This window comes from Athene cunicularia (genome assembly GCF_003259725.1).
Source record: "Athene cunicularia isolate RWA chromosome 1 unlocalized genomic scaffold, athCun1 chr1_part1, whole genome shotgun sequence".
NCBI classification, from domain to species: domain Eukaryota; kingdom Metazoa; phylum Chordata; class Aves; order Strigiformes; family Strigidae; genus Athene; species Athene cunicularia.
The window spans coordinates 66,227,026-66,249,760 of NW_020799091.1; the positions used below are offsets into that span (position 1 = coordinate 66,227,026).

General features: G+C 44.0%; 1 protein-coding gene across 1 annotated transcript in view; it reads left to right on the forward strand.

Annotated features, from left to right (window-relative positions):
• FHL2 (four and a half LIM domains 2) overlaps positions 1-22,735 on the forward strand; it is a 66,513-nt gene that overhangs the window by 971 nt on the left and 42,807 nt on the right. The window lies entirely within an intron of this gene.

Genomic DNA, 22,735 nt, shown 5'->3' on the forward strand with positions numbered 1-22,735 from the left:
ATCTCTGCTAACTCAGAAGAACACCAGGGATTGATTTCCAACTGAAGGTTGACTCGGAGCAACTCTTTTTCCGAACTAGTCTTTACAGCTAATAGCTGTTCTTGTTTTGCTTTAGCAGTACTTACTGGTTAACAAGTGAGGATGTTTAAACAAGTCCTTATACTTCTTAAACATGCCCTTATACTTTTGGGTAAACTGAATGGTTCTCCCTGCCCCTCAGGCTGCACATGGTGCTTGAGGTGACTCACTCAGATGTAAATATTTAAGCCAGAGCATCTATGTGTGCTCAGCTGGTACCCTCCCTTCTATGTATACCTACATCTGACTTTATATCCCAGGAAATAAAATGACTGTACTGCACAACCAAACTTACACCATGAAAAATCCATGTAGGTGTCTGGCTGCTCAGGAATAACCTCAAGTTGAAGCCAGAGACTCTGTATTTGAAATACCTTGGGACAACACTGCTTTTACTGCTTTCTCAGCACAGAGGGGTGGGCAAAGGGATACCCTCGGCCTGTCATGTTGCTGACAAGGGCAGTGCTTTCCACATGTGGCAGTCCTCCTGCAGGACTCAGCTTATAAAGTCACCCTCTATTCCTGTTCCCACAGCTCTGCTCCTGCTGTTATGCCAGATCTAGCAACCAATTTGAATTAAAACAAATAAAAACCAGACAAAATTTTTAAAAAAGACACATTATTTCAACCTAGCAGGGGAGGTAGTTTATGTGTAACCAGCCAAGACCAGGGCAAGGCAATAGTTGTCTAAGCCATCTGATAATAGTAAGCTAAAAGGTGCCTGGCAGATGACATATTAAAACCGGCCAGACTGTAATTTGGAGTGAAGGGAGAGGGAGGAAAAGTGAAAGGAAAGGGCAGAAAGGAGAAGACTTGTACCCATCTGGAGTTTCACCCTGGGTGAAACAGAATGGCTGAGACCCTCTTTCTTGGGCAACCACATGCGTCCCTGCTCTGTGGAGGCTCTGTGGTAAAACATGACCTGGGGAGCACAGAGAGCAACCCGAAGTGCCCTGCACTCCAGTCACACCTGCGTGACAAGTAGTACTTCTGCCATGTCACTATTCATCCATGCAAAAATAACTGAGTGGATGTTTTGGGGTAACAGCTAATATTTTGCAGTACTTTTCTGAAACTCAATCTACCCATGGCAGCATTGCATTGTTGAACACCAGGCTTCCATAAATAATTAGTAACGCAAATCTTTGCCTTGCCTTTTATCTTTGTCACAGTGACTGGAATGCACCCCACTACCATCTGTGATTATAATTCATGCGTCACTAAAACCACAAGGTATGCTTTTTACAGGCCTGATGTCTACCCCTCCACCCACCAGCACTGCCCATAAATCTCCTCTTTTAGCCAAAGATGCTAGGACCCACTGGCAAAATCTGAAGACTTGCCAAGTATTTGCTTGAAATATTAATATATTGTTGAAAACAGGAGCTCTTCACAAAAGACATATCTGACATTTCCAAGGAGAGTCTGGTGAGGTAGAGTATCTGGAAAGCGTCTGTTGTGAGCATGATGGAAGAAGTGGTTCAGAATAATCTTTTGCAGCAGGAAGCAGTTTCAGCAAGGATCGTGCTTCACTAAAAAGGGAGATGCTGATAGAAGCTAACCTAAACCACCTGATATATTTATTACCATTGTTGGCAGTTTTGATAATAATAGCAATAACAACAACAACAACAATAATAATTATTCAATGCAGGATGGGCTGCCCACAGCAAGCTCACTGCCCCATAGCCTTACCTGCTTGTTTACTGTGCTGTGCAGTGCGGGATCCCTAAAATTGACTGCATATTAAAGAAAAAGAAAACCCAAAACCACACATCTCTGCATATTTTTAAGATCCTCTGCAATGTCTGTGTAGGCTATGAAAACATGTACAGTCTAAGTAGGGAAATAATAGCTGAAAAAATAAACCCACTCAGACAATCTAAACCAAGAGCCGTTCCTTGAGCACACAGCAGTGATCCTAAACAAAGCCAGAGACACTGCTTAGAGCAGAGACTTGTGCCATAGCACTGTGGAGAAACAGATCATTCCCCAAGGGATCGATATATTGTTTCCACAGGTATCTCACTTGTCTGCATAAACCTACAGGCTGACAAAATGTTTTTATTCTGAAGATTGTTTAGGCACCCAAAATTATTTGATGTTATGAGATATTTATCTCAGTGTGGTCCTGTACGATGCTGCCAGCTTGCTGGGAAACCGTAGTACCCCACCAAGGTGGTTGCAAAAACTTTGCTTAGGAAATTATTTTTTTTTCACCTCTGCCACAATGATGTAGGTGTGGTTAACCCATCCACAAAGAAATCACAATTACAATGCTGTGACAAGTAAAGTACTATGATTCTTCTGCCGTATGATGCAGAGGTCACAACAGCCCAGACTCTGATAGCAGGGGAGGGAAAATGTAAGTTGAGTGCAGACTAGCCCTAGATGAGACTAGATTTTCTTGTGTGCTGTGGTCTGCTTGTATGGGCAGCTTTCATAATAACTGGTACTAAGAAAAGGAATTTTGACAAACAGCTTTCATGAAGAAAAAAAAAAATCTCTTCTTGATTATCTTTGTATGTGTCCACCTGTGGTACCACTACTGGTCACCCTCTCTGAGCACTTGCGGTACAGCTGGCCAGATGTGATTCACCCCTTTGGCCTTTACCACACCATGGTGACTGGGAGAAGATTCTTACAAGAGTTTTATTCCAAATCAGCCTGGTAGACTACAGAGATGTACATAGCAGGGTGTTCACATTGCCTAACCTAACCAACACAGGACACGTGTCCCCCTCCCTGAGCCACCTCTCACCAGCACCCTCCAGGGCCTCCACTGACCACAGCAGGACTCAGGAGAGTTTTTACTGATGAACTGAGCTAAAGACTTGAGTCAGGCATGAGTAAAAAAGGCTGAAACCTTTCAGGAAAGCTGCTGAATATCACAGTGCTGTGGCTGTTTAAGAACAACCTAACATTTTGTCAGGACATGTGTCAGAAATGGTATGTCTGCAGTTGATCTGGCCCACGAGCAGAAGATTCAGCCCCGCTTTTCTGTGGCTCTGGGCTATTCAGTGAGTCGCATTGTCAGGAGGAGGAGAGCTGGAGGAAGCCACAGAGATCCCAAATTTCTCAGGAAGCTACAACAGCTTAGGGAAAAAAAAAACAAACAAACAAACAAAAAAAAAAGTTAATGAATAAACAGCTTTGCAGAAATGTAAAGGGTATCAGAAATTTAAATTTTGAAACTTGCCTGAGGCATCACTTCCGGAAAAAATGAAGCTACTATAACAAGTACTGGCTTAAATGTGGGGTTATCCTCACAGCTATGTGATGCTCATTTTCACTAGAAAACGGTGCTAAGTAAGGAGTGGAGTATGTGATCTTTGTTACAAAATTCAGTGTCTTTGTGAAAAATCCTGATGAGAGGCTTTGGCAAACCTTGTCCTGAGCTGTGCCTGGCACAAACCAAAAAGAAATTATGTAGCCACTGGTAAATCTTTAGCTTTCATCTCAGCCATTTGCAAAGTAAGGTATGGGAAGAAGTGCTGGTCTAACTCATAGTATTTTGAATGAATCTGAAGGTTTAAAACAGTTTTTGTCGCCTGAACCTCCATGGCTCTGTCTGTCTGCATGGGGGACTATCTTTATGGTCAAGTCCTCATCTGGCCTCTTTAATAGCCTTAGTGCAAGGGCCCACATTAGAAGTCACTCAAATCTATAGAAGTTTATCCACCTGTGACATCAGCCAGTGTCTCATCTATTAGGCTGCCAATAAAAAATTTCCTAACTAAAGTTTTTTTTCATATCAGCGAAAAAAATTTAAAGGCTGACAGTTTAAAACACAGATGGCCTGGGCCAAATGGATGGTTTGGTGACTATTCACAGAAATCAATTAGAGTTCTTCAGCCTGACACAAAGCAGACTGTGTGTTATCCAGAGACCTACCATGTTACTAGGTAAAGTGTCATATGGTTACAGAGTCACTACCACAGGACTCTGTGTGAAATTATACAGTCAAGAACAAGAAGAGTCACTCCTGTGATGTGCAACTCCATCGCTAACATCAGCTTCATGGCTAGAAGGGAGCCAGGCCCATCCTCTCTTCTGAGAAGGGCTTCAACTACCATATCACTGGAGAGACCTGTTCGTGCGCTGGAAGAAGAGGGGAAGGGAGAGGACTACTTAAAGAGCACTAACACACAACACTTGTAGGACATGTGTGTTTTCACCCTGAGTGTAAAGCCAGGATACACACTTTTTACCATTCTGCATTCAGGGCTTGATTCAGAGAGCTTGAAAACTTTCCATTGACTTCAGTGGAGTTTGGATCATGCCTGAAAGCTACCCAACAGCCTGGAAGGGGGAAAAGATAAACTGACTTTTTCCCCTGGAAAGATCCAGGAAAATAGTTCAGGCAGAGAGAAGTATGTTATTGTGGCATTTAGGGTTTTTTTGTTGTTGTTGTTTGTTTGGGTTTTTCTTCCCCACAGCAGCTCATAATCTAATACCAGGATTATTTTTAATGTTATATTCTTCTTCTTGTGATTTCTAAGGAGAACAGTCTGCAGGGCCTGCCAGGCAGCTGAAATAGAGCAGTAGGAACTCCTGCAGAGAAACAAGGTCCATGACCCAGCTGGCAGCCGGGGCTCCCAAAGGGCCAGGGAAAGCAAGGGACACTGGGGCAGGAAGGACGAGGTTGAGGCAGAAGGTGATCAGCAGCCAGTGCAGCAGCACCAGATAGTGATGTGACCCCTAAGCCCATAGATTTGACAGCAGAGTTTACAGACCCATCACAGTCCTTGTGACTATCCCAGGGACTGGTGAGCAAGCTCTGGGAAAGACAGAGGTTTGATTTGGTCTAACGTGAGCCATGGTCTTGTTTAGTCTGGGCCTAGTCCAAAATCAGTCTGCATGCTCTGGTTTGTGTTCTGGCTGAACTAAGCATTGCTTTTCCATTTTTGAGAAAGCCCAGAGAGCAGGCTCCCGGTATGAAAGCCCCTATCAGCCAGGCTGTTGATGTGAAACAAAACTCTCACATTTGTTCCACATCGAATCCTTCTGGTTTAGAGGCACATAGATACATTTAACAGGAACACACCCCCTAAAAATAGCGTCTTCAGAACAGTTGGAAAACCAAGATTTTTACTTTTTAATGATTACATTAAGCAGCCCTGCTTTACGATTTGGCTTTGAAATTGATGTCACAAAACTGATCAACCTTACAAAAAAAAGCAGCTTTCACACCTTGCTACTTTGAAGATAAAATGCTTTTTAATTACTTTTCTACTAGTTACCTGCCATAACTTCCAAATCTTTTGGCAGAGGCTCTTTTTAATGTGTGTAAATAAACCCACCAAGCATTATGGTCTTTTATTCAAAGTATGTCAATAAGGGATAAGCAAGCACAACAGTGCTGCTTTCTCCCCAATAACGGCCACCTCTAGCTGTGTCCCTCTGAACATCAGGATCTGCCCAGGCAGGAGTTGCCAGGAGGGGCTGTGGATGGGGAGACACCTCAGTAGGGCTGAAGTGGCCAGGAGAGTGGAGCTGAAGTTATTGCTAGAGCCCTGTCACAGGTTTCTCTGCTGCTAAAGTAAAGTGCAAAGCCCAGAGGTGTAGCCTTCCGCCTGGGATACAAGGGATTGGTAAACCCTGTGGCTGTTTCAGAGGCAGGGAGTGTTGTGCAGCTGCCGTGATATTCCCTTACATCCTTCCTCTTTCTCATGGGAGAAGTCTTCAGTCTGAGCGATGTGTCAATAAACATAATGCCAGTAAAGAAAAAAAGCCACTTGAGTATAAATAAAAGGGGCTAAAGTCTCCTTAGCTATGGTGAGTGTCTAAGCATCTCCATGATCTATATGTTGCAAACATAAGTCCAGCTCTTTCACAGATGGCTTTGCTCAAGAAGTATCAAGTGCTGGCTGGGCTAATATCAATAGTGGATATTAAGGGAATACACCACCACGTTAGAAAATAACAAATGATCTGGAACATGCCCTTGGATGCCCATTTTAAAATAAACTTTTACAGTCTCAGCTTTTCAGCAGTCCACAACAGGACCAGCCTAATGCCATAATCTCATGATTTGTCACCTTGGATTGCACTGAACATCAGCCTTTCTAGTCTTACACTGCAAGCTGTCTCATTATTCTTACCTAACACAATTACTTGTGCTCATATTTTCCAAACAGCCTCAATACAACAGCCAGACATTTCAAACTGATAGTTTAACTGAATTATGGCAACTGGGATTATTTTGTTTCCAGGAGTATCTGAGACAGAGATGATGAGGATAAACATGGCATTTGTGCTTTCAGGGAAGGGGATAGACTCTGTTCAGTGTGAAGATGAAGCTTTCAGAGCACGGAATTTCATTAGCAACTGAATCCTCTAGAAATCATGCTCCTTTCAAGCATTTTGAGTTGGGATGCTCCAAGATGGAAGCCACCAAGACCACTGGCAGAAACTTTGTCTTACACATACAATGAGAGTTGGAGATCTAGCTATTCCTCTGTGCTAAAGAAGTTTTTTACATGATTTAGACATTCTTTGTGCAGCCAGGTGTGACAAGACAGCATGGGTCCCTGTGGGAAGCTCTGCTTGGCCTTTACTAGCCACCCAAATAGTAACGTTAGGTTTCTGTGTGTTATGTGACTAAAGGGCAACCACAGCAAGCACTAAGACCAGCAAGGATCAATGACAGGTGGAGGCAGCCTAGTGACCTCGGCAGTGAAAATAAGGCCCACTGAACCAGCAATTCCCTACAACCATCAAAGGAGAAGGATTAGACCATTACCGGTGTGAAACACCCCATGATGGGACAGCCAAATGGGTTGGACAGACATGGACAAGAAAGGGAGATACTGCCTAACAGGATGCAGGACTTAGCATGGTATGCACAGGTAGGAGAATTTGAGGATTGTATAAAATTTCTTACAGGAGGTTTTCAGGGGACTGTGGGAATGTAAGGGATGCATATGGGAAGGACCAGAGGTGGAAAAATGGAGGCATTAAGATGAATTGGGGGAATAACAAACATGAGGAAAGAGAGGGGAAAAGGAGATAAAAGGGGTCAGTTGAATGTACACTTGCTTGACTGAGTCCTGTGTTTCATCACCACCATCTATCCTGTATTCTCATTAAATCCTATTTCTACCTGGCTTCTGTGAGGGTGCACTCTCTATCCTGAGTCATTTTGTGTGAGTGCTACCACGCTTCAGACCAGACTAGTAGGATTAGAGAATACCAGCAGCCAGAGGGGGACCACAAACTTCTGGAGGTCATAGGTCCCCCAGAGGCACTAGCATCTGGAGGAGACAGGGAACGAGGTGCCAACTAGAGGACAGAGTGTCTATGACCAGTTCCTGAAGAGACCCATACATTGTGTGTATATCCCAGTAGGGACTTCAGTCCTAATCCCCCAGAGAGGAGGAACGGGATGGGTTGTCTGTGCTTTTCTGGTCTGTATGAGTGCTGGCTGTGCCAATAAAGACACTGATTCCTCTTTGTGATGATCCATGGGACCTGTGATGTTCATTATGTGTGTGTGTGTGTGTGTTTGTGTGTGTATGTGTGTTTGCCTATGAGGAGTACATTCTCAGCCTCACTGGACACGTGAACATGAAGCTGCAGCAGCCTTGCTTACATCTCAAAGCTCACCAGATTCAGCCACCCCTAGCAGCATGAACTTGCTGAAAACTCCATGTTGAGACACTTTCCTAGTTTTCCAGAGATAGATTCTGTCCCAGGAAGACCTCCCTTCCAAGACTCATTATCAACTTTCAAAATGTCCCATGCAACTGAGGGAGAAACATCCGGCTTTTTTGTGTCTTTTCTAGGAGAACAGTCCAACACCCCTCTTTACTGAATCGTCGCTTCTTTGGGAATGGAATGACAGTGGTTTGCCAGTTATCCTTAAATAACTCCTACCACCAGACAGGCTTGAAGATAAAGTAAGGAATGAATTTATTCAGGAATCCAAAGATCAGCAGTACGATCTCCTTATTTAGAGGCAGCTGTACAGAAATAAAAGAAAACTTACAGCTGCAGACAGATTATTCTAACTCTGTTCTCTGTTTTATCCAGTTAAAATGCTCTCTGCATGCTTATACACCTTTCAGCTGGAAACTTGTCCTTAAGCAAGACCTGGACCAGAGCAAGTATTTCATTGAAGGGATGTGGATTTAGGGATACGTATGCCCTTGCACATCTCCTTTGTCCCCTGGGTTTTTTCAGGTCCCCCTCACGCCTCTCCCATTCATGCCATCACCTGACCTGAGAAGTGTTGGTGTCTGCTGGATAGGTGGGATCTTCTGCCCAGACAGGGGAGAAGTATCACCATCCTGGTGCTTATCTTAATGCTTGCTGACTGGGAAGGAAAGCCTCCCCTCGAAGGCAGAGCAGGATTCAAGCCTCCTTGAATTAATTCTTTATACACTCAAAACACCAGCTCATATATATGCATAAGCTAACAATCATAGTAGATATAAACATATAAGCAGTGATAAGGCATGTAGTTAATTAGATCTTGGCTGCATCGAGACAAGAATTAACGGTAACCAAATTATTTCAGGCTGACAGTGACATGAACATGCCTGGCATAAACAACGCCCCAATGAGGGCATTTTCTTCCTTTGAAGGTATGGATGTACTGGATGAGAGATTTTGTAAAACATTAAAACCAAAATCATTAATCATACTCCATATTCTATTAACACAGTTTTATTTTCCATCTGTTCTCCCAGATCCAGGATCCATGTTAGCCAATGCTTTGCATCAATCAGTCCCTGTGTTTAGATCTCATATGTGACACCAGTGCCCATCCTCATTTGCAGTTTCAAAACTGGCCATTGATGATAAAAGTTATTACTTCTTTTGTAAGGATTGCAGACATACCTGCCACTGTCACATTGACATCAGGAGGGATGATATTGTGTTGTTTGACATTAACCTGATCTCACCCCTGTGAAGAATGATTTTGACCTACAGGTTATTTTGCTTTGCACAAGCACTGCTGGTTGGCTGGTGTTACGCAGGAGGTTTGTCCTTAATAAGATTTTGGCGTTCAAATCTACCCAGCTACCAAGAAAAAGCCAAGCAATTTGAGCTAATAGTATAAAACCACGTTTGAAAAGGAGTAGAAATGCTCTGTTACTCACAGTCACACTGAGAGATGATGCAAATAATTTTCTGTCATAGGAGCAATAGGTAACACATTTGAAAGGCTTCTCTATTCTGTCATTTAATGCAGCTGTGTCAGAAAGGGGATTTTGGAAGCTTCTGGGATCCCCTGGGCCTCCCCTACCATACCCTCCTCTTCCTCTGCCTCTGAGCCTCAGTGCTCTGCAGCATGTGTAATGGAGGTTGTGTAACCCACTTTTACAGTGACTTTACATGAGGTTTTGTGGCAGATGACTTTGGCTGCAGAGTCGCTCCTCCTGGGCTCGCAGCCCTGGAGTGAAGCTGCAGAAGAGATTGGGGTGTGAGGGGTTTCTCCTGCTGGGGCAGGGAGAGGTTTAGTGGGAAAGACCCATCACAGAGCTCAGCTCTGGGTCTTTAATAATTTCAAGTCAGGCCTGGAGGCCATAAACCAGGGGAATGAAAAGAGCAGCTGAGCAGGTTAACTGCCCACGTGAGCTTCTACCTATGCCCTTCCATGACTCTGCACAAGCCATCCTGGAAATGTCCTGCAGCTTTGCAGAGGAGCAGGAACCCTCTCTGATGTTTTGGTACCCAGCTGTAAATTTATTTTTTTTTTTTAATGATATAACCTTTTTAATGATATAACCTCCCCCAGCCTATTAGACTCTATTAATGAAATAATTGTATTTCTATGCAATTTAATATTTGTTTTTCTAAAAAATTGATCTCTAGAAGGGAAAGTTTTCTCCAGAGCCCTTCCTTTACACAGGGATAGATGAGAACCAAAGCAGGATTAGAGCCAGAGAGCCCAGAGGTGTGGGACCTGGTGTCATTTTAGGATTTGTTTTGATGATGCAGAGAGTTGAGTGTCCTAATAGCATTTCATCATGCAGGGCAGAGATAACAACTTGCCTTTCTTTCTACTTGTTCATCTCCCTTTGTTCTAGACTCTTCAATGCCAGAAGGCCTTTGTTTTTATACTCCTTTAGGTTTGGCAACTATTGAACCTCTTCAAGCTCAAGCTCACTTACAAACCATGGTCACTATCTGCAGCTCATGCAGGGACTCAGAAAAATGCCTCCTTCTCGATACACTCTTGCAAAGGAGTATATTTTTCCTAAAAGATAGAAGGAAGCACTGCTGTCTGCTGAGTGGGAGCCAAGTTTAGTGCAATCACAGATCAAAGAGAGGTGTGAACCTCTCATCTCCATCTTGGCAGGGTGCTCTCTAGAATATTTCATGTTTGTGTCCAAAAATTAAATGGCAGATTTGTTTACAGAAGTGTGTTCCAAGGGATGCTTGGGTTACGCTCAGCAGCTGCCCTTATCACTGGTGCTGGGCATACCTTACATGTCTGGGTGATTTATCGATTTGGACTGCTTTCCACAAGAGTCCTGCTTGCAAGGAAGAGGCGTGCTCCAGCACAGTGGAGGAGCTGTAAAACAACAGCTGCAACGGGTGGCTTCAGCTCTCCTCTTAGTTTGGCGTGCCCTGCCAAAACGGTGCCAGACGCGCATGCTTATGTGGGGCTTGATGGATGAGGAGTAACGCAAGAACATTTGTCAGCTGCAAATGAAGAGGAATAATGTGCTGTAGGGAGATAAAGTTAAATGGGGAGATATGGGCAATGAGGTGAAGGGGGAAAACTGCAGATGTTTTGAGGAAACATCTGTTAATCCTTGAGGGGAAAGAAGTGGTGGCAAGGATGCTAAGGAGGCAGAGATTGAGAGGATTATCTTGTGGGTTTTGTGGCTTGAGTGGAGAGGGGAGGTTGGCAGGCCACACTGCTGACACTGCAGGTGCCCAGGGCAGAAAGAAAGCAGAGGAGAGATGTGGCATGCCAGCCGTAACAGCAGAGAGGAGAAGAGATGGTGGAACATGGAAAGAAACGCAAAGAAAACTATGGAAATTCTAAGGTGGTCTAGTATTACATTGGATGATAGTTTTATGAGACATACAGATGATAGGAAAAGATAAGCAAGTTCATAGTCAGAATATCTGTGAAAATGCAGAAATGCAGCAGATTCTGCATGATAAAGACTCCAATCTCATTCTCCTTCAGTTATATTGTATGTAAGTTTATATTTTTAAAGATGAAAGAGGCACTGTGTTTTTTTCCCAAGAATCTGAAAATCAGAGAGCTCTTTGTATATTTTGATCAGTGTGTAACTAACAATTTAGCTAGTCTCAGTTGACGAGACACACATAGCAAAGTAGCAAAAACATGTCGCTTCCTTTTTCAGCATGCTTTGGTTTTTGGTTTCTGCGCTCCGACAACTTAATGGCTAGACATGCCTGTCAAGACTTTCAAATTAATGCATGGCCATAGAACTGATTGTTTTTTCTCTGAATCGTTTTTGAAAAATCTGAGCAGCTCTGATGATGATAGAAGTAGTTCTGTTGTTTAACTGAGGCACCAGAAAGAGTTGTTCTCCTGGCATATGTCATGTCCTCTGTCAAACTTGGCCATAAAATTAGGGTGCCAATTTTAATACATGTAGCTTTTTTCAGCTGCCAGAAGAATCACTGTGAGGTCTCACAAAAGGCATCCCTGAAACAGATAAAGTATTAATACAATCAGCTGAAGACTTTTTTATGTTATGGAGAAAAGAGGAAAATCAGTGATTCAACAAAAAGAGAAGACAAGCATTGAGGCTCAACACAGTCATGTACAGGATCTGGGTAAGGGGAAACAGTAGGTGTCAGGTTTGACATTAATTTTGGCACTTGCATCCAGGCTAATCTAGGCTCTACAGAGAAATTTTTCTCATTGTGCTAAACAGGCTAAAAGGTACATGGTAGCCCTGGGCTGCACTTCTATCAGCGACGCAACAAACCACTAGCAAAGATTGAGTTACCAGTTATGCAGCTGATTATGTCTCCAGGGGAAGGATATACGCTCTAATGCCAACAGCTGCTCTTTGTAAACATAACTTTTTAATACTGCTGGACATGTTCAAATTGCACATGATGGCCTTCAGCAGGCTAACCTGAGCCACCAGGCTTACACCAAGGCAATGCCAAAAAGGGAGGCCACTGCCCTGTTCCACAGTGTGCAGAGATGATACAATATTTTGTGCAAGTTTTCAGATTTATCACCACTGCCAGCTGCATTATCTTAGTTTCTATTTCTGCATTGTTTTGGGAAATGCCTTTGAGGGTAGTATGATGTCATACGAGTTTTACAACTGAAGTCCTACTTCATATGTCCTAAGAACAGCTTATTGATTGAGATGTAGTGCATGCAGATGGGATGATTTTGGGGTGCTGGAGCATTTCTGCTTGAAACCATGTGCCCCCCGCCCAACATGAAACCTGAGGCAGAAGATGTAGGGAAAGGGATATCACAGTTAGTCTTGGGGCTTTTTGCTGGCAAACGTGCTCCTGCCAGAAGGATCATTCTAATGGCTGTGGAGGTCTGGGAAATTCTTAGTCTGCTAAGAGTTGGAGGTTTCTTATTATCTCAGTGTATTTCTCAGATCTTTTTCTCATCAATGATCTCTCTCATAATTTCCCTATAAGTGGGAAACCTGAGCCCCAGGGAGCTTAATATGATTTTTTAAAAGTGCTTGGCACTTCCAGCTCCTCTGTCCTTCAGTGGGACTTGCATGCACTTGCCAGGTTTGATAATGTGGATGTGAGTGTCATGTCCAAGGTCACACAATGAATTAATGCCAAAACTGGGATTATTATTACTTATTATGGGCGGGCTAGCAATTACACCTATGCCTAAGGCAATCTACAGCTTCTATTACAAAAATTTGCTTTTATCTCTTCTGCATGCCAAAATAAAACTGCTTAGGCTGAAAATCTTTATCCATACAAGCACCCTTGTACTTGGGGGCAGGTGAAGCAGATTGGGCTCTTGCTTGCTTAATGTTGCTAGTGGCCATTCCCGACTCTTGCTGCTGGGGTCACAGCACTGTACTTCTCTCAGATAACAGTTATCTCATGAGAAAATACCTCTCTTCTAAAAGGCATCCTGAAAGTTTCTTTTGTACGTGTACTTATACTCACTGGTGGAGTTAAGTAGTGTGTGGTAATGTTACTCAAACAGGCAGGTAAGTGTTCAAATGAGGTACTGAAATTCAGCGTTACTGGAATTGCTTCTCTCATCTGCTCTGAGCTCAGACAATCCCTTGGATCCCTTTGTCACCGCAACCCACAAATAGTTATATCTCAGCTTGTTGTTAAGTGAAGACTGCTTAGCTTTATCAGGACTTAGTTTAATGGATTCTGAGGGTAGATTTAGTTTTGGACTGAAGAAATCTTAGCATGATCCAAAACCAGCAGCTACAGTAGAGTGAACGAGTTTTTCATCCAAAATGGGAAAGGGCAGATGTGGGGCCACGAAACAGCTGTTAAGAGCAGTGGCCGTTTGTGAGCTGTAACATTTGCTGGGCAGACAAATTGAGGAATGAAGAAATTATTCCTGCTTTTCTAACCTTGTTTGCACTCTGAAAATATACTCAGAGCTCCCTCTGGCTAAAGAGGTACCATCCAGTCCTTTCATTACTCAGGGCATTTGTCAGTGGTGTGTCACTAGATCTGCAAAGTAAACCCTCAGATAGAGGGCCATTAAGTAGGGACAGGGAGACAACAGCGCAGACTGGGGACTGGATTAATCTCCCACAGTGTGAGTGGGACAGGGGTTGGAAAGGGGGAGAAAGGGGGAAGTTCCCTAGGTTTTCCATGCAAAGCTTGGGTTTAGAGGTTTTGGACAGTTGGATGAATTTTCAGACTAAGGGACATTTGCATCATTTACCCAAATGCAATATTTTTTTGTGCTGGAGGGAGAGCTCCTGTCTGTGCTCTGAGCCTCTGCCAGCCCCCAGGCCTGGCGGGGGTGCAAGCTGCAGAAACTGGACGTGAGGGGGACCAAATGCTCTGAGAGTTTGGGTTCAGAAACAACTAGAGAAATTCACAGAAAGAAAGGGAAAAAAAAAAATCCATCAAGGTCAGTAAATATAGTTTGCTTCTCTCTCAGAGAGTCCCCAAACCAAAACCTGTGGGAATTCAATAAATTGTTCTAGGGAATATATATTCCCAAGCATGAACTACTGGCCATCACTGGAGGCGAGAAAAAGGGCTAAGCTAACCTACATTTGGCCCAGCACAGGCATTTTTGTGGCACAGTACACATGGCAAAGTCATCTTACACTGAGTGAAATGCATTTCACATCACTTCAGTCAGTAGAAGTTATCTGTCTAGTGTGAGTCATCTCCTCTCCCCCTGTAGCCAGCAGTGGGAAATAGGCACCTCCACCCACCAAAGAAAGCACACAGATAACCAGCTTACACTTGATGCCAACTTTTGGTGGCAAAAATTAGGTGAGGTGAACAGTTGATGACAGCGCCCATGGAAAACACAGAGGTCACAGGGCTCCGAGTGTTTCAGACGGCTCTCAAGACTGCACGTATTTTTCCTTGTAATGATGACATCTTCTTGGAGCCTTGGCTCAAAACACAGAGCAAGAGGGAAGCTGAGCAGAGATGAGGCCATTGGAAATGGCCTGTGTTCTGAACTGTGTTCAGTTTTGAGCCCCTCACTACAAAAAGGACATTGAATGACTCGAGCGTGTCCAGAGAAGGGCAACGGAGCTGGTGCAGGGTCTGGAGCACAGGTCGTACGGGGAGCGGCTGAGGGAACTGGGGGTGTTTAGTCTGGAGAAGAGGAGGCTGAGGGGAGACCTCATCGCCCTCTACAGCTACCTGAAAGGAGGGTGCAGAGAGCTGGGGATGAGCCTCTTTAACCAAGTAACAAGTGATAGGACAAGAGGGAATGGCCTCAAGTTGTGCCAGAGAAGGTTTAGACTGGAGATTAGGAAGCATTTTTGTACAGAACAGGTTGTGAGGCGTTGGAACGGGCTGCCCAGGGCAGTGGTGGAGTCCCCATCCCTGGAGGTGTTCAAGAGTCCAGTCAACATAGTGCTGAGGGATATGGTGTAGTTAGGAACTGTCAATGTTAGGTAAATGGTTGGACTGGATGATCTTTAGGGTCTTTTCCAACCCAGATGATTCTGTGATTCTGTGAAATCACACACATTTTGCTGTTTCATATGAAGGCACCTCCACCTTGCCTGTGCTCCAGAGCCTGGGCACGGTGGTGGCAGTGAGGACAGCCACCCACCATCACAGAGTTGGGGTTGGGATCCTCCAGGTGATCCTCTATCCCCAGGAGCCTGGAGATCACTGACATCGCTGAGGCTGTTGCTGCCAGAGCCCAAATGCTGCTTGCTGGAAGCCTTCTCACAGGCATGGGAAGGCCTGAAGATGTGCAATGCTCCTGACACCCCGTGTGCCTCCTGGCAGAAGGCTGTGTGCCTGTAGGTTTGGATGGGGGTCAGTATTTGTGCACACACTTCTTCCAGGTGCGGGGCAAATGGTTTTATGGTTCTATGTGCAAAAGTCTTATTTAAAAGGTGTGACCTGTGGCTGGGAAGGGCTAGAAGAAGCAGGCAGGTGATGGTGATGGCTTGCTAGCACAGCCAAATCCTCAATTCATAGCAGCAAATGCTAATCCCATCTTCCTCACTGCAAGGCTCTGAGTGTAAGGTGTTTGCAAAATACTGGCTACCAGCAAAATCTCCACAGGCTCCCTCTTCCTCTCTGGCTCTGCTGCTAAGTCTCTGGCAGTCAATATCATATGTACAGAACCTACCTCTAAATCCCTCAAATTAGATTAAAACTCAACAACATCATAATGCAGTTTTAATCCCTGTGCTACCTACCATGAACACAAATGTCAGGACATCAGGGTCAGATTCCCATGAATATCTGTCAGTAGAGCTCTTCCATTAGAAAAGGCAGTACTGGTGCAAGCTGGTGAGATTTTGTTTGTTAAAGCTATCCTGAAAATTTACATCCTTCTTGGATGCCCACACTCTGGCATCTTCTGTGATTTGCAGAGAATGGCAGGGCAAATCCTGATTGTGGGGCACCAGTGGTAAAACTTCTAACCTCAGTGTAACAAATGGATAACAGGACCTTGGTATGGTTTCCACAGCGGGCTGTGCTTTAAAGCTTGCAGCATATCCTTTGCATTTCAAAAGCACAGCTGGACTCGAAGATCTTAAGGGTCTTTTCCAATCTAAACGATTCTGTGATGCTCTTCTAGCACATAAACCTCCCATTGCCTTGGAGTAGGGAATTAGCAGAAATTCTTGCTTAGCTTCCTGCCCGTGCCTTAGTCGTGGGAGCAGCAAGGCTGGCTTCGGTCCTGCAGACCCATGGAGATGGCAAAGGGGCCTGCCATGCCACTGCTGCTTTGGACTAGAGCGCTTCAGCCCTCATCCCTCTTTTTAAAGGGCTAAATTTCAATGTCACTATAAAGCTGAGAAGCCTGGAGATGTCTCTGCTCCTGACAATATCCGCAGGAATACCTCCTCTTCTCCATTGTTAGCCTGACACCTTTCTGTAGCTCAGAAGTGTTGGCACCCTGATTGTGGGGGCATTTCCCTGCCTATCTCAGGGGAGCAGCTCAGCTGTTCCCTGCTGTGGGGAGCACAGGATCAGATCCAGCAACCCGACTTATCACTGATGCTTTAGCCTTCTGAAGGCATCCTTTTTCAAGAAGCTCTCCTTACCCTGTCAAGCCTCATCAAAGAGCAAAGCAATACCCAAAATGAAACTGGGACAGTTTAGAGGCACAGGGTGGAGCAACCATCTTTACAGGACATCTGTTTTTTCCAGAGAGAAAAGCTGTAATGTTTCTGTTAACAGATCTGTAATCCACCTCAATCCTTCTCAAGTAGTTAGATGAAGTGTGCTGGGAGGCCACATTTACCCTAAGATAGTCCCCAGTTGCTCAATATTTATACCAGATACAAATGTGCTCTGTAATTGGGCTGACACCTGAGGATTAAACATGTCATTAGTGCTCAGAACATCCTGGGCTGGGCCTGGGGACAACCGTCTTTTATCCAGGTTGTTTCTACAACATCACCCAGACCTTTGACTCATTCAAACAAAAAATTGGCTAACATGAATAGGTTGAGGCTTTCCAGAGCTGTCCAAACATATGTCCTAACTACCACATTTTTGCTGCTTATACAGGTTTTCATAACTGTTTATTGTTCTGGGAAATGAGAAAGGGCTGTTTACACGGTAGCTAAAGGAACATGTGGCAAAAGGTCACTAGCTAGGATGAACAATATTTTAATCAGGAATCTGTGGGATATTTCTCTTATCTCCCTAACATAAGTCTCTAGGCCATACTCCTCATCCACAGTGTTTGGAAGCTGGGCATTTCTGCACAGACAAAAGGAGATGTGTGAAAGTCATTTATTCCAAGAGACTTGACTCAGGCTGTCAAATCATGTTGCTTGGCAGGGGCTGAGGACGTGCTGTTATGAGCTTTTTTATGTGAGGATGAACCCTTCAGATGCCAACTTCTCATTGGTTTGGAGTTAAAACCATAAAACCTGACTGGGCTCCATGTCAAACTATAAATCAGTTTGTCACGTCAGAAACCCTGGCACATGGTTTGTGTTAGTATCCAGTCTCCAACGGCTTGACTCATGCTTGCTATCCAAATGAACTGTTCAGAGACAATCTGGGAGGTGACACTATCTCCTAAAGACTATTGTTCAACTAGCACGCTGAAGAGAAGAGAGAGATGAAGGAAATGAGGGGTTCTTCAGGACTGTGGAAGTAATAAATAAATCCAGGAAAGAAATCAAATCCCTCATCAAATGCTCCTGCTTCATCCAGGAGGAGGAACAACAGGCAATCTCAGTTCAACAGCACAGTACTTCTTCAGAGAAGTATGCTGCTGTGTAAAGGAGGGTTATTTGTCTGCATGTGGAAGCTGCCCAAGGCTGTTTCTTCACCTCCCTGTCTTAAAAAATGTTTTTTCCTTCCCTTCCCCCCCAAAAAAATATTAAAATAGTTCAACTTCATAACAAGGGCAGTGTCTCTGCTGCAACTTTCTCTGAAGAAGTACACTGAGATGAATCGTTGAACCCAGCATTAGCAAGGAGGTGGGCAGGTTGTAACCCCACCTCTGCACTGAGCCTTGCTCAGGCAGATTTTCCTCCAGAGCCAGCAAGATGCTGCCCACAGAAGCTGCTGGAAGAGCTTTTTTCTGACTCTAATCTTCCACTCATTCTATGTATGAGTGTCCTCTTCACCCGGTGTGACACCTGCGATGGAGCAGGAATGGAGCCCTGTGCAGAGACCTTGCACCTGAGGTATGGCCCAGCTGCCCACGCAGATTTATTTCATGACCTCAAGCTAGTCTCTGAAGTCTCTGTCATTTTTGCTGTGAAATGGTAGCACTGACACCCCCACATGAGGTGGTGCAGGGGTAAAACAAAGCAGGACACAAGGCACAGACTCCTCTACAACAAGGCTGCGCACCTGGGATGGACAGACAGACAGACGAAGGGCAGCTGGAGTTTCTTACATTATTAGCAGAGCAGTCGGCATTTCCTAGGGTGTTTCTGTCCATCCCAGAGCCCTGATAGATAATCTGATCCAGAAATTAGAGTTGCTGATAGCTCAGCCAAAATATCAAGCCCTGAAATAACATTGGCTCCTTGGGGGCCCTCACGGGCCCTCCCAACAGCAAGGTGAGTGTATTTTAAGGTCAGGCACTCCCAAATGGAACAGAGCAAAGGGCCAGGGCTGCTCGGGGCTGTGGCAACCTTTTCCATCAGGGGCCTCGTGCCACTCCGGCTGGGATGCCTTAAAAGGCTGGTAGCACAGAGGTGCTGCTGCAGTCCTTATCTCCTGCCGATGGCTGGTACTTCAGAGATATTATATTTATAGCTCACCCGAAGCACGGATGCCTAATTACTAAACACATAGTTTGGGCAATCCAATAAAGCAGCGAGTCTGTCCCCCTGCTCTCTCGTTTGCAGACTCACAAGCAGAGGCAGCACTAAGCTGCAGCAAGGTAAGAGCCTTGTTTTGGTTTTCACAGTCTTTTGGGCCCTTTTCTCCTTTGCACCTTCCCTTTGCAAAGGGGGCTGGCAATTTCTCAGGGCTCTGTGTAGATATCATGAGGGGGAGCGCTTGTTTCTTAGGGGAAGAGTGGATTTTAAGATGTTTGTTCCCTTCTTGCTGCCAGGGCACACACAGCGTGGCTCTCTTTGTATTTCCAGTCTGCTGTTGGGAACCAGGTGCTAACTAACAGCTGCTCTTTAGTTTCTGCACTAATAATACACTGTCATGTTTTCACGTTCTCCAGGAACACAACCATGTCTAACTATAGACACTTTCCTGGTTTGAATAGCAAACTGAATGACTTTAGGCAGAAAGCTTTTGATTAGGGGTTTTCTTTTTCCCCTCTATCAGCATTTTTTTCTTTATGATGAATATTTGGAAAATGAATAGATAGGGGAAAAAAAAAGAGGACAGAAGGAATATTTTACTTTTTTCCCCTCTTTCAGACCATTTCCTAATGGCCACGAAATAAAGAAAGGCAAATTACAGGCGATGCTTGTTGATTTCATGTTTAAACAATCACTTGTTATGGATTACAGCAGCTGTGTGAAAAGGGAAAAGAAAGCAAAGTACTGAAACATGACTGGATGTCAAAGCAGGAATTCGTCAGAACTAGCCTGTAAAATAGCATTAACTGCCAAATGCTAATTATCAGGCTATTGTTACATTAAATTACTTTTAACCTCATCTCATGAGAACATTAATTTTCAAATGAAGCCAATAAAAGAAGACCTCTTTGGAAAAATGAGTTTGTTTGTGCATGTGTGTACATTTGTTTGGATGCATTTACACATGCACTTTTTATATAAACATTCTTATAACAAAAATCTTTTTAATCCAAGGATCACAAAGTATGACACAAAGGTAAGAAATTTTAATTTACTTTTAACTGGAGAACTAAAGCTATCACATTTTGCATCTCGTTCATTTACTATTTCATCATTTAGGAAATTAAATTCAAGAAGGCTTTTAATCCAAATGCTGAGCAACCATTGCTCCACAGGCTTTGACAGGATTGTGGGTCCCTGGCACCCCTGGGGTGCAGGATTCCTTAGACCTGATCCAAAGCCAAGGCTTGTAGGAAAGGTCAGCCCACTGCAATGTTTGGAACTGGGCTCAGTCCCTAAGTGAGGATTTCAAACGCAAAAGGATAGGTCTTTAGTTGGTCCAAAGCTTCTGGAGATTCACCAACTCTAGCTGGGAGGTGGGTGTTTACATCAGGTGCTGATTGGGCCTGTGGACATGGAGAAGTTGGATCTGGTCCCAGGGCTGTCCCTGGGGCTCTGTCGTGAGAGTGATGCCCTGTAAGGCTCCCATGGAGATGCGGCCCTGGGGCTGTGCCCAGACTATTACACACTCCTGGTCTTTGAAACCAAGTGGCCACATCCAAAACATCCTAGGGTCAGGATCTGCACCCAAGACATGCCCAGGTGGGACAGTCCTAGCTGGCATCTGGACAACTGACTTGTGGTTGACTGAGTCTCAGTGCCTGGGAGCATCCTGCCATCCTGTTTAATTTATGAGTACAGTCATGGCCTTTGAGGGTCCCCCCATGTGTCCAGCCTCACCTGCAATGGGGACCCATTGCCACGGTGGACACCCTCAGTTAACATGTCTTGTCTGGCTGAGCTCTCCAGGCTTATGCTGGTGGGGGCTGTGACTAATAGTGTAGATTACGCTGGGACAGCACCTTTTGAAGAACAGCACAAAACTTAAGTGGAAGAAAAAAGTAATGTAAAATACCAAATAGTCTGTACACATGCCTTTCTTATCTTGAGGCTTACTGTCCCCCACAGATGTCTTGGAAGGCTTAATGTCTTCAGACACCGCAGCCAGCACCTCCTCATGTCTCCGTTCTCCAGCAGTAACCATCTAGCTGCTAGACCATGGTCTGCTCTGTTCACGTATGCACAGAGCTCCCATCTTCTGTTCCCCAGCACTGGTGAGATGAGTTTTGTAAGTTGGCTGGACCCCAAAGGTAGCATGTCCCACCAGAGAGCACATCAATGACTCTTAGCAGGAGCCAGACCCACTGCTCCATTTGGTCTGTTTTTTTCCAAGATGTTGCTATTAAGCTAAACTGATGTGCCGCCACAGTAAATTCTGCAATAAAGAAATCATGTACAAAACTAATATTTTTTTATAGAGCAGTCTCACTTCTCCCATACTAGAAATTTCTCATGTCCTCAAATTCTTCGTCTATCATCCAAGCCTCAGGCTAAAAATAATAAAAAGAACAAAATTGTTCTGGTTGGGTAGTTAGTGTTAAAGTATTGCCAGTGGTGTATTGACAGTATTCCTTCTTAAAAACTAGAAACAGAAGCAACATTCCAATCTTGCAGCAAAACATTAGAGTTTGGGGTTTTTTTTTAAATATGTTGGCCGAAGATCCTTAGCTTGAAAAAATGCAGGAACATACATACTAATAAAGTGATTTTTCACTGGATTTGAATTTAAAAGTGAAATAAAGCACAAAGATCCAAAGCCTGTTCCCAAAGTGAACCCATTCTAAAGGCAGTCTTTCCAACAATAATACTTTGTTCTTACCTAGCATTTGAAAATATGATTAATGCATGAATAACTTTACTTTTTCCCTTCCAAATAGCAAGCCATCAGAACAAGGCAGACCTTTGATTGCAACTGGCAAGAGGCTGGGAGGGGGCAGACCCATTCAAACACTTCTTTAATACAGCAAATGCAAAAGGCCATTTTATAAGGAAGAAAACCAGAGAAGGAAGGGAATGTGAATACTGACTTGGGGGTGAAATCCTGGCCCCACTGAAATCAATAGCATTCTTCTCAGAAACATTCACTGATTTTAGCAAAGCTCGGATCTCTTCCTTTTCCTTCCAATTTTAATAGCCCCAAACTTGTGGAGATTTGCAACACCAAAGCACCTTTTTACATTTTTCCTTACCAGTTTTCCTTTTTTGTAGCTGTGTATTGACTAACCAGAGCACAAACACTCTGACACAGCTGGTTTTCAGTGAGCTGCATTATTACTGGCTGCAATATTTTATCTTTGGCTTTATATCACAGTGAGTACAGTTTCATGCTGATAAATCTCAGGCTATTTCAACAATGTTCATCACCTAACACTGATTAGCTTTGAGAAGCATTGGTCATATTACACAGAGTCCTAGTTTTTCTAGAAGCAGTTGGAGCAATTCTGCCTAGTTTTGCTCAGGTTGTTCTGACACAAACATGGAAAGAGCACTACCATGCACATTTTAAAGGGATCTGTCAGATTCATTAAATTCAAAATGTTCCTGCTGCAGATTGACTTACTGGCTACTGTTAACACATGCCACCAAGTAGTGAAACTGAAAGAGTTAGAAGAAAAAATATTTTCCCCTAATTACACTTTATGTTTTCAGTAACATTTTGTGTGAAGCCAGTTGTACAGGTTCTCTTGTATAACATTTTTTTTTTCCCTGCTGTCTCTGTTAAACTTCCATGTAGCAACAAATGAGAGGAAGACTCTCCTTTAAAAAAGGAAAGTAAGTACACTATCAAACCACGTTGTCATGGGAGTAGAATGAGCACAGACATGGGAACAAATTGTTTCACACAGTTCATAAACAAAGCCAGTAGGCTTTCAGATCACCATATTCCCTTT